Raw genomic sequence first — 9,856 nt, 5'->3', positions numbered from 1 at the left:
AAAAAAACTTTTTTTAATGTTTTTAAGTGTCAGTGGAAAGCAAAGAGTACACCCACCACATCTGCAGGTACTGAGTTCTTCAGGAGCTGGGAGAAACCCACAATCTCCCTGAAGAGGGCTGTAGGGGAAGGTGTCCTTAGGGACAAGATATACAGCCAAGATGCATATGGAGAAAGAATATGATCAGAATTTGAACTTGAACATGTAGCAAAATCAAATGGAGGACTTGTTAAAACACAGATTTCTAGGTCCCACCCCAGGGTTTCTGATTCAGAAGGCTTGAGGTAGGGACCCAAGAATGTGTATTTCTAATAAGTTCCCAGGTGACACTGATGATGGGAGACCAGGGACCACTCTTTGAGACCCACTGGCTCAGACAATACCACGTCAGGAGACAGACAGTGGCTCAGCATTGGCAAGACCATGGACTGCTTTTGTTAATAAAGTTTTATTGGCACACAGCCATGCCCATTTGCTCACATGTCATCTGCAGCTGCTTTCCGGGTTCAGGGGCCGAGATGAGTAGTTGCAACAGAGGCTGTGTGACCTGCAGAGCCAAATATATTTATTAATACAACTCTGGCTCTTCATAGAAAAAGTTGGCTGATCTCCATTCTGTTTTATCACTAGACTTCTGGAGTTTCTTGATGGTGTGCCTAGGGGAGTTCAAGGCGACAAAGTACCCCAGATAAGGGTCATGATCTTTCGTAACCTAGTCTTTCCTGTTCTCTTCGAAACGGTAGGTCTGTGCTCTTAAAGATTATTTAACTATCTTTTTTAGCGACCTTCCAGTTAGAACTGGGGGCTTCTCTGGTTGGCTCAGTTGGTAAAGAATCTGCCTGCAATGCAGGAGACCAGGGCTCAATCCCTGGGTCATGAAGATCCCCTGGAGCAGGAAATGGCAGCCCACTCTAGTATGCTTGCCTGAGAGATCCCATAGATAAAGGAGCCTGGCAGGCTCCAGTCCATGGAGTCGCAAGAGTTGAACAAAACTGAGCGACTAACACTCACTCACTCAGTTGGAACTGAGATATTTGTTTTCGATCCACCAAGGTAATGATGTGGATTTTTAATAGAAGTATCTATGGGCCCATCAGACATGAGTCTTTACAAAACTCTAAGATGTAAAGAAATGCCTCTACAGAGAGAGTTGAACACATCGAGGTGGGGGGCTTCCCTCTTGACCCACTCTGGACCACCATCTGAACTGCTATCAATTCATAATGAAGACTTTAGGTGCCTGGAGCAAAATGAGAAGAGAAAGAAAATTTTTCTTTTTAAAATGAAGCTAACCATGCTTATTGTCCTTTCTTCTGAAAGCTTTTTCCAAATTTTTTGGTGTTAAAAATGTACTTTCTTAAAAAAAAAAAAATGAACAAATGGTGATTTTTAAACAGCAGCTATTTTTAAATTTTTCTAGTACCTGCCAAACAGAGAAGGCAATGGCACCCCACTCCAGTACTCTTTCCTGGAAAATCCCATGGACAGAGGAGCCTGGAAGGCTGCAGTCCATGGGGTCGCTGAGGGTCGGACATGACTGAGCGATTTCACTTTCACTTTTCACTTTCATGCATTGGAGAAGGAAATGGCAACCCACTCCAGTGTTCTTGCCTGGAGAATCCCAGGGACGGGGGAGCCTGGCGGGCTGCCGTCTATGGGGTTACACAGAGTCGGACACAACTGAAGTGACTTAGCAGCAGCAGTACCTGCCAAAACAAAGAGTGGACACCTAACACTAGTCCAGGGCTCAGATGGCAAAGAATCTGCATGCAAGGCAGGAGACCCAGGTTCAATTCCTAGGTTAGGAAGAGCCCCTGGAGAAAGGAATGGCTACCCACTCCAGTATTCTTGCCTGGAGAACCCAAGGATAGCGGAGCCTGGTGTGCTACAGTCCATGGGGTCACAAAGAGTCAGACACTATTGAGTAAGGGACACTTTCACATTAGTGCATCTGATTTTTCAGAAATTCCACTGATCTGTAAAATACCAAAGCGTGGGAAACAGTGTACTAAGATACTATAGCAGAACTGCAGTGCGTGTCACCTCCTTTGCCCACACCCTAGAACATTACATTGAGTGGGATTCTACGGTCTGTCTGATCTCACAGGAAAGTGTGCAATGATCGATTGATTAGTGCTGTCTGCACAGGTGCAGGAAGTCAGCGTGAAGCCTGGGCTGCCTTCACCTGCCACCTTTAAACGAACACCATTATCAGCAAAAACACATTTCTAGATCTGATCTTGAGACCCAAGAGGTTCCATGAGCACAAAGCGTACAGCTTGCTGCTCATAAATATGCCCTAAGACAGTAAGAGGGAAATTGGGTGTAGGCACTAATACCCCCCACAGCTCATTTAAAGACCCCAGAGATGGCCTCAAAAAATAGAAGCAATTGAGTTATCATAAAGTAGATCCCACTTCCCCAGAGGAACAATGTTATACTTGGTGCACCCAGCCAATGACTGGGTCCCAAGCAAACCAGAACAGGACACAAAGTGGAACCATACATACACGATGATAACGGAAATAACATCTAAGATCTTTTTAACTCCCACCCTCACTGCTCTGCCAAAGAACCAAGTTTTGCCCCATTAGGAATGATGTTGCCCTCTTTCCATGAGCATGCACAGACTAGACTAGGTCACGAGCAATTTATAAGAATCTGCCTCCTTCAGGGAGAGACACGGATGACTGAGAGTCAGGGAAGGGAGGGAGATTCACTTTATTTATCTTTGGAGCCCTTTAAACACTCTACATATATTGTCTATTCACTAATAAGTTTCCAAAACTTAAAACCATCACCACTGTCATTTCATAAGAGAAAGAATGTTTTCTAACCATGAAAAATAAAAGGACACCATCACAGAATATAAGATCATCTTTTTCCACAAAGAAGGGGTGGCAACTTAACACGGACTAAGAAATAAAACATGCAGTACAGTTTCATGTTTTGTCCAAATACAAAAATAGAAACTTTCATTTTGCAATATACATTACATATAATTGTCTTAATAGAAGGTTGTTTTATGGGGGGAACACTTTGGTGATATATTTTGAAGTTAAACTCACCTAATTTCTTCCAGCCAATTATTTTCATATTGTTGACTGAAAAGCTGCTTTCCCCTATGAATGTAGAAAACACCCACAGCACCTTCACTGATCTTTCAGATCTTAACTATTTTGGGCAAAGCCAGAAAAATTCAGGAACCAGGCCTATAGGTTTCTGGCTATTTCTCCTGACTTCTCACTGCAGTCATTTAGAAAAAACAGCGGCTACAGGTGTGAGTCGGAGAAGGCAATGGCACCCCACTCCAGTACTCTTGCCTGGAAAATCCCATGGATGGAGGAGCCTGGTAGGCTATAGTCCATGGGGTTGCTAAGAGCTGGGCACAACTGAAGCGACTTAGCAGCAGCAGCACAGGTGTGAGTTCCAACCAGCAAGTGTTACAAATGAATACACAATTTTTCAACTAAATAGTCTATTAAAAAAAAAAAACAAAACTAACCTACTAGCAGGCACTTTAAAGCCTATGAAAGTCTAAAAAGAGCCACATGAAGTACATCCTATTGGACCCACTTCCCAAAGGAGACAATGAAAGCTCAGAGCAGTTAAGTGACTTGCCCAGGAACACACAGCATGAAAGCAATAAAGAAAAATTCAAACCCCGCTCAGCCAGACAGCCAGGCTTACTCACTCAGAATGCATGTAGCTGGTGTTCACTCATGGCTGGCTCCCTTCTTGAACTTCTACTCCCAGTGGGTTCTGCCAGGAGTCTGCCAACTGAGGGAGAGAGCAGTCAAGACACACAGGCCTGGAACTGTTGGGGCTGGGAGTAGGGTTGGACACTGGCCCTCGGACTTGGCACTGCTTCCAGCACATGGCCGGAGTCCAGTTGGGCTTCTCCATAAATACAATCCCCAGTCAGGCCCCGTGGTCCAGGTACAAGTGAACTTCAACCTAAAGGAACGACTTGGGAGACACCAGGCCCCACGGGCTTGAAGAGCAGAAAAGGCCTCTGAGGATACATGCCTTCAAAACCCACTAGGCCAGGCCCCGTGTACCACTCCCTCCTCCCAGCCCCAAGCCTGGAAACCATTTCTTAAATATTCAAACATGGCCTCTAAGCTGGGAGATTAACCGAGACGCAGCCTTCTTATCGCAGGTAGGACTTTCAGAGGCCCTCCTGGTAGAACCGTAACAGGATCCCTCCAGGAGGGGAACTAATCACCCTGAAAGCTTCTGAGAGTGGAGGGGAGGCAGGAGCAGAGAGTCTGCCCAACCCGGGCCAGCCTCATCCCCGCGGTGACCCACATACAGGGAAGAAACCTACCTGCTGCAAGACTGGGCCCCAGCCTCCCCGAACGTGCAGAACCCAGAGCTGTGGACATGAGACACAAGCGATAGCCAGACCCATTTCATAGATGGGGTTCGTCGAGTCACACTCAGAAAGCCCTCCAGGGCCCAGGACACCCAGGGTCCTCTTGCAGTTGTCCTAACCAGCATAGCCGGCCCATCTGAAGGATGCTCCAGGTGCATGCTGGAAGCAGAAGGTTACAGTCAGGAGTTCTGTGAGTCAGTAGCTTGAATTCAGCCTCAGCAATTGTTCTCCTGGTGGTTTTTTGTTGTTTTTTTTTTTTTTAACAGCCCAGATTGTGGGCATTCTTTGAAAGCCCACATGCTTGGGATATCATGCAATGCAGGTAACTGAAAGAATTTGAACTTTAGAACCCCAAAGACCTGGGGCAGGGTCTCAGCGCCTTAGGAACTGACTAGCTTCAGGTGCTTGATTAAGTCACGTGACTGCTTGGCCCCTATCCTCATCTCCTGAGTTAAAGTGAGAAAGGACCCCTACCAACGAGGCTGCTCCAAGGATTAAAAGAAACAAACAATTGTAAATCAAATGCATGGCCTTGCTGAAGGGCAGGGTGGCTGATGAAACTGACACAGGGGTCATTTTCAGGCAGGTCCCCTCTACCGGATTGTGAGTCCTGCTAAGGCAAGGTCTGGTGCTCAGTGAATTCTAATTGAAGGAAATCAACACAGAGGTATTTACAACTGCCTTTCTCATCTTCTGTTGCCAACAGCAGAATAAACATTCTCTTCAGGGGAGCCAGGAGAATAGATACTCACCCGGGCGTTGCCCTTCAGAAGCCAGTGGCATCATGGAACCTAAGCTGCTATTCTAATCAATACCTCTTTTTTTTTTTTTTAACTCAAAAGATCTAAAGCCTGTATTTTTCCTATGTCCGTCTTCTTTAAAAGTTCTTTTTAGTTGCAGGATAATTACAATATTGTGTTGGTCTCTGCCATACATCAACAAGGATCAGCCATAGGTATACATATGTCCCCTCCCTCCCACCTCATCCCACCCCTCTAAGTTGTCACAGAGCCCTGGTTTGAATTCCTTGAGTCATACAGCAAATTCCCGCTGGCCATCTATTTTACAAATGCTAGTGTATATGTTCGGAGAAGGCAATGGCACCCCACTCCAGTACTTTTGCCTAGAAAATCCCATGGACAGAGGAGCCTGGTAGGCTGCAGTCCATGGGGTCGCTAGAGTCGGACACGACTGAGCGACTTCACTTTCAATTTTCACTTTCATGCACTGGAGAAGGAAATGGCAACCCACTCCAGTGTTCTTGCCTGGAGAATCCCAGGGACGGGGAAGCCTAGTGGGCTGCCATCTATGAGGTCGCACAGAGTCGGACACGACTGAAGCGACCTAGCAGCAGCAGCAGCAGCAGCAGTGTATATGTTTCCATGCTACTCTCTCCATTTGTACCACCCTCTCCTTCCTTGGGCTTCCCTGGTGGCTCAGCTGGTAAAGAATCCACCTGCAATGAGGGAGACGTGGGTTTGATCCCTGGGTTGGGAAGATCCCCTGGAGAAGGGAAAGGTACCCACTCCAGCATTCTGGCCTGGAGAATTCCACGGACTGTATAGTCCACGGGGTCGCAAAGAGTCAGACACGACTGAGCGACTTTCACTTTTTCCTTCCTAAGCAACCCCCGCTGTGTCCGTAAGTCTGTTCTCTATGTCTGCGTCTCCATTGCATCTTTTTTTAACTTTTTATTTTGTATTGGGGTATAGCCAATTTAAAATGTGATTGTCTCAATTAAACAGCAAAGGGACTCAGCCATACATACACATATATGCATTCTGCCCCAAACTCCCCTCCCATAATCAATACCTTCTATCACAAGAGGTACACAGGGGCCATGTGGCCTGGTTTTTTCCATAATAATCCCCAATTTCCCAATGAAACAGACACTGTGTCATCTCCACGAGTTTGCCCAAGCCCTCTCCTGCTCTGGGAGTCTAGCCCATCCTTCCAGACTCAGTTCAGGTGCTTCCTGTCCAGTGAAGCCTCCCTACAGAGGAGGGAACCTCCCTCTGGCTCCGGACATGCTGACCTTCTCTGCTCTGGGCTGAGACACAAGTTCCAGACACACAGACCTGGTTCCCATCTGCTCTGGGTGACTGGGCAAACCACTTGATGTCCCAGAGGCTTGAGATTCCTGAAAAAATTCCCTAGAGCTACTGTAGACCTTAAACAAAAATATGTAAAGCACAAGACCTGGTACCTTAGGTACTCCTTCGATTAATGGGAGTTGTTCTTTTTACTGTGGACAAGGCCCATTTTCTCCAACTAAACACCCACCCCCCAACAGACACACACAGGTGCACCCCTCTAAACACAGGGGGTGCTCTGCTTGCCCTGGTTGGTAAATGGCTGGTGATGTAAGACAGCAGACAATGAATATCACATGCTCTCTCTCTCAAGAACCTACTATGTGCAAGAATCACACAAGGAGAAAAACAGGAATAAAGGAATGGGTTGGGGTCTGGACATGAGGGAGGCCGATTTGCAGGGAGAACAGGATTTGTCAGCTTCAGGGAACAGGACCAAGCTCTGAATCACCAATCTACAGAACTTCCTTGAGTCCCAGGCTTCCTCATTTGTAAGCATGTTCTAGGATCCACACCGTGTGAGCATTAAACATCCCGCATAAAGATCTAACACAGAGAAAATGTAAAAAATGTTAGTATTTATAAATGTGCTTGTTATTAGTGGTAATAAACCCCGGGAGGTATTATCACTGTGTACCTTTAAGTCAAGGGAGGAAAAAAGTGATGAAAGGAACCCGGGGCTTTGGGCTGTCCTTCTGTCTTCAAACAGAGCAAGGACCTGGGCTGGGAAGAGTTGTGTGTGCTCAGTTAGGGTGTGCTCAACTGCAGGTCACAGACTAGATCGCCTTAAACAACCAAGTACAGTTTCCCACCTAACAAGCCCAGAGCAGACTGCCGGGGTTCGCGAGCTCAGGGAGGCCAAAGTTCTGGATCAATATCACTGCAACTCTCTAGTCCTCCATTCCTAGACTCAGCTCCATGGTAGCCCTCGTCTGCCAGCCTCCAAAGCATTGGGCGGTGGGGGGGGGGGGGGGGAGGAAGGGACATTTCCCGGAACCCCTCACAGTCCCAGAGCTGCCATCAGGTCCCGCTGACCAGAGGTGGGTCACGTCGGTACCCAGAAGCCAAGGATACCTAGGCAACGGGACTGGGTTTACCGTGACTACGCAGAGTCTCGAGATGTTTCATCCCTGGGGCTGGGCCCAGCTTCCCTGCAAACTTGACACGCCCCTTTTTTTCCCGCAAGTGATGAGGTTCTGTTAGCAGGAGCATCAAGGAAGAGGCTGGCAGTGCCCAACACCTGGATGTACACATGGAAAGAGCAAAAGGCGGGGGCAGAGAGGATCCTGTCCCCAGTGCCCCCAGGAACTAAAGGTCAGTCAGAGCCTCAGGTGAGACTTATAAGATGCTTACTGTGTTCCAGGTCCACATGCCTGACACAGTCGAGGGTACAGGAAACCTGACTCCTGCCCGTAAAAGGACAATAAGGTCAAGTCACAGCTACAAGACACACACACAGCTGTCTAAAGAGTGGACGCTTCGATGGCTCCAGGCTGGTTGATTCTGTAGGCCTCAGTGTCCCGGGTCTGCAGAGTAAGGCCAGGGTGCCAGAAGAGGCAAGGGGGTCAGCCAGTGCCAGTGCAGAGAGGGTCAGTGAGCCCAGCCAAGAACCTGTTCCCTACACTTAGAACACTTACTTCTATGAAATGTCAGGGTTTGCCCCGAATGCTGGGCACAGAGGGAGGAGCCCTCGGCCCTGTCCTTCATGAGCTCACAGCCTTCCTGCACCTCACTCATTTCTGTACCCCAAGTACATAAAACAGCAACAGTAAATGTGTATCATTTGCTGTAAACCAAGCCCCACTTTGAGCACTTCACAGTGCTCAAATCTCAGTTGGTATAATCTCAGTTGGTCAGACAACCACCCTATGAGGAGGCACAGTTAAGGTCCACATGTAATAAATGAGGAAACTGAGGCAGAAGACATTACATACCTAGAAAAGCAGTGGGATGAGAGCGGTGTGAGTGAGAAGCAGGAATGCTAGTTCCAGTCTTGGCTCAGCCACAGACGTTCTGTGTGAGCCAGGAAAGCTCTCTCTGGACCTCAGCTTTCCTGCCTGTAAAAGGAATGATGCTCCATGAGCCAGAAGGTTCTGAGCAGGGGTTCTTGAACTTTGCTGCCCAGTAGAAACACCTGGGATCTTCCAAAACTCTGATACCCTCATCAGATCACAGGTCAATTAAGTCAGGAAGTCTGGGCATGAGAGCCAGGAATCTGCGATTTCTTGTTTTGCTTCATTTTTAAGTCATCAGGTGATTCCTACTTGCAGCCAAGTCTGGGGACAAGGATGATGATTTCCTGGCATCCTGTGAGAGTGCACAAGGATGGCCTGGTACAGAATGAAGACTGAGCCACAATTAAATATCCAGAATGGTCAAATCCATAGAGACAGAAAGCAGATTAGTTGCTGCTGGGGGCTGGGAGGAGGGGGAATAGACTGTTCACTGGGTCCGAGTTTCTAAAAGGAAATGGAAATGTTCCGGCCCTAGATCCAGGTGGTGGTTGCACAGCATTGTGAAGGTACTAAATGCCACTGAATTGCACACTTCAAAATGCTAAATTTTGTAATGTATATTTTACCACACACACACACAAAAAGGTTGAAAATGAATACAAATTCAATTGAAAATATGGTGTGTCTCTCAGAAGGTCAGAACTTTGTGCGCAAGCAAGGGAAGGAACAAGGTCAGAGCTGTCTCTGCAGGCAGACCTGAGTTCAAATCCCTAGTCTGCGACTTGCTAAGTGGATGCTGTGTGACCCTGAACAAGTGACCTCACCTCTCTGATGCTCTTTCTGGCCTCCTCTATAAAATGGAGGTAAGAAAACTACTGACCTCAGAGAGCTATGCTGAGGCTGGAATGGGACATGTACACAACATATTGCTTAATGAATGAAAATTATTATTACTCAGAATCACAGGAAAGCACTTCAGGGATTTGGCAAAGACAGAGAATGCTGGGGCCCAGAGAGGGAAGGGACTTGAGCAGAGTCACCCAGTGGGGATGAGAGCCAAGGAGCACGAACATCCGGGTGCCAGCCTGGCCACCTCCCTCCACCCGCGGGGCCAGGGAGCCTGACTCACCTGGTCCCCAGGCGCTGGGCGGGGCTGCCAGCTCTCACCTGGCGCTGCAGGCGGCCCCCACCCGCCACCCGCCTTTCATCTCCCCTCCTCGTGGCTCCGGGCGCCGCTTTCCCAATTGCCCAGGTGACGCCAGAGCCCGGGCTCTTGGCTTCCGCGGGGGGCGGGGCGGGCAGGTGAGGCCGCCACCAGGTGAGGCCGCCCCGCGGGAGGCCCTCCCACCGCACCGCCTCGCCTCCTCCCGGTCTGTGGCGACATCTGCTGGCCGTCTCCGGAGGGACACAACCTCTGCTCTGATTTCTGC

The 9,856-nt window shown here is 48.3% G+C and overlaps 1 long non-coding RNA gene across 1 annotated transcript; it reads right to left on the bottom strand.

The window, feature by feature from the left end:
* Positions 1-1,520: 1,520 nt before the first annotated feature.
* LOC104974661 (uncharacterized) lies at positions 1,521-8,765 on the bottom strand. Its single transcript, XR_003030037.2, has 3 exons — positions 8,406-8,765; positions 4,331-4,537; positions 1,521-3,780 (listed from the first exon to the last, which is right to left on the bottom strand). It is a non-coding gene; the product is annotated as an uncharacterized lncRNA (long non-coding RNA).
* Positions 8,766-9,856: the final 1,091 nt, after the last annotated feature.

The sequence above is a fragment of the Bos taurus genome, chromosome 17 (genome assembly GCF_002263795.3).
Source record: "Bos taurus isolate L1 Dominette 01449 registration number 42190680 breed Hereford chromosome 17, ARS-UCD2.0, whole genome shotgun sequence".
Lineage (NCBI taxonomy): Eukaryota > Metazoa > Chordata > Mammalia > Artiodactyla > Bovidae > Bos > Bos taurus.
This window is presented reverse-complemented; position numbering and strand designations above follow the sequence as displayed.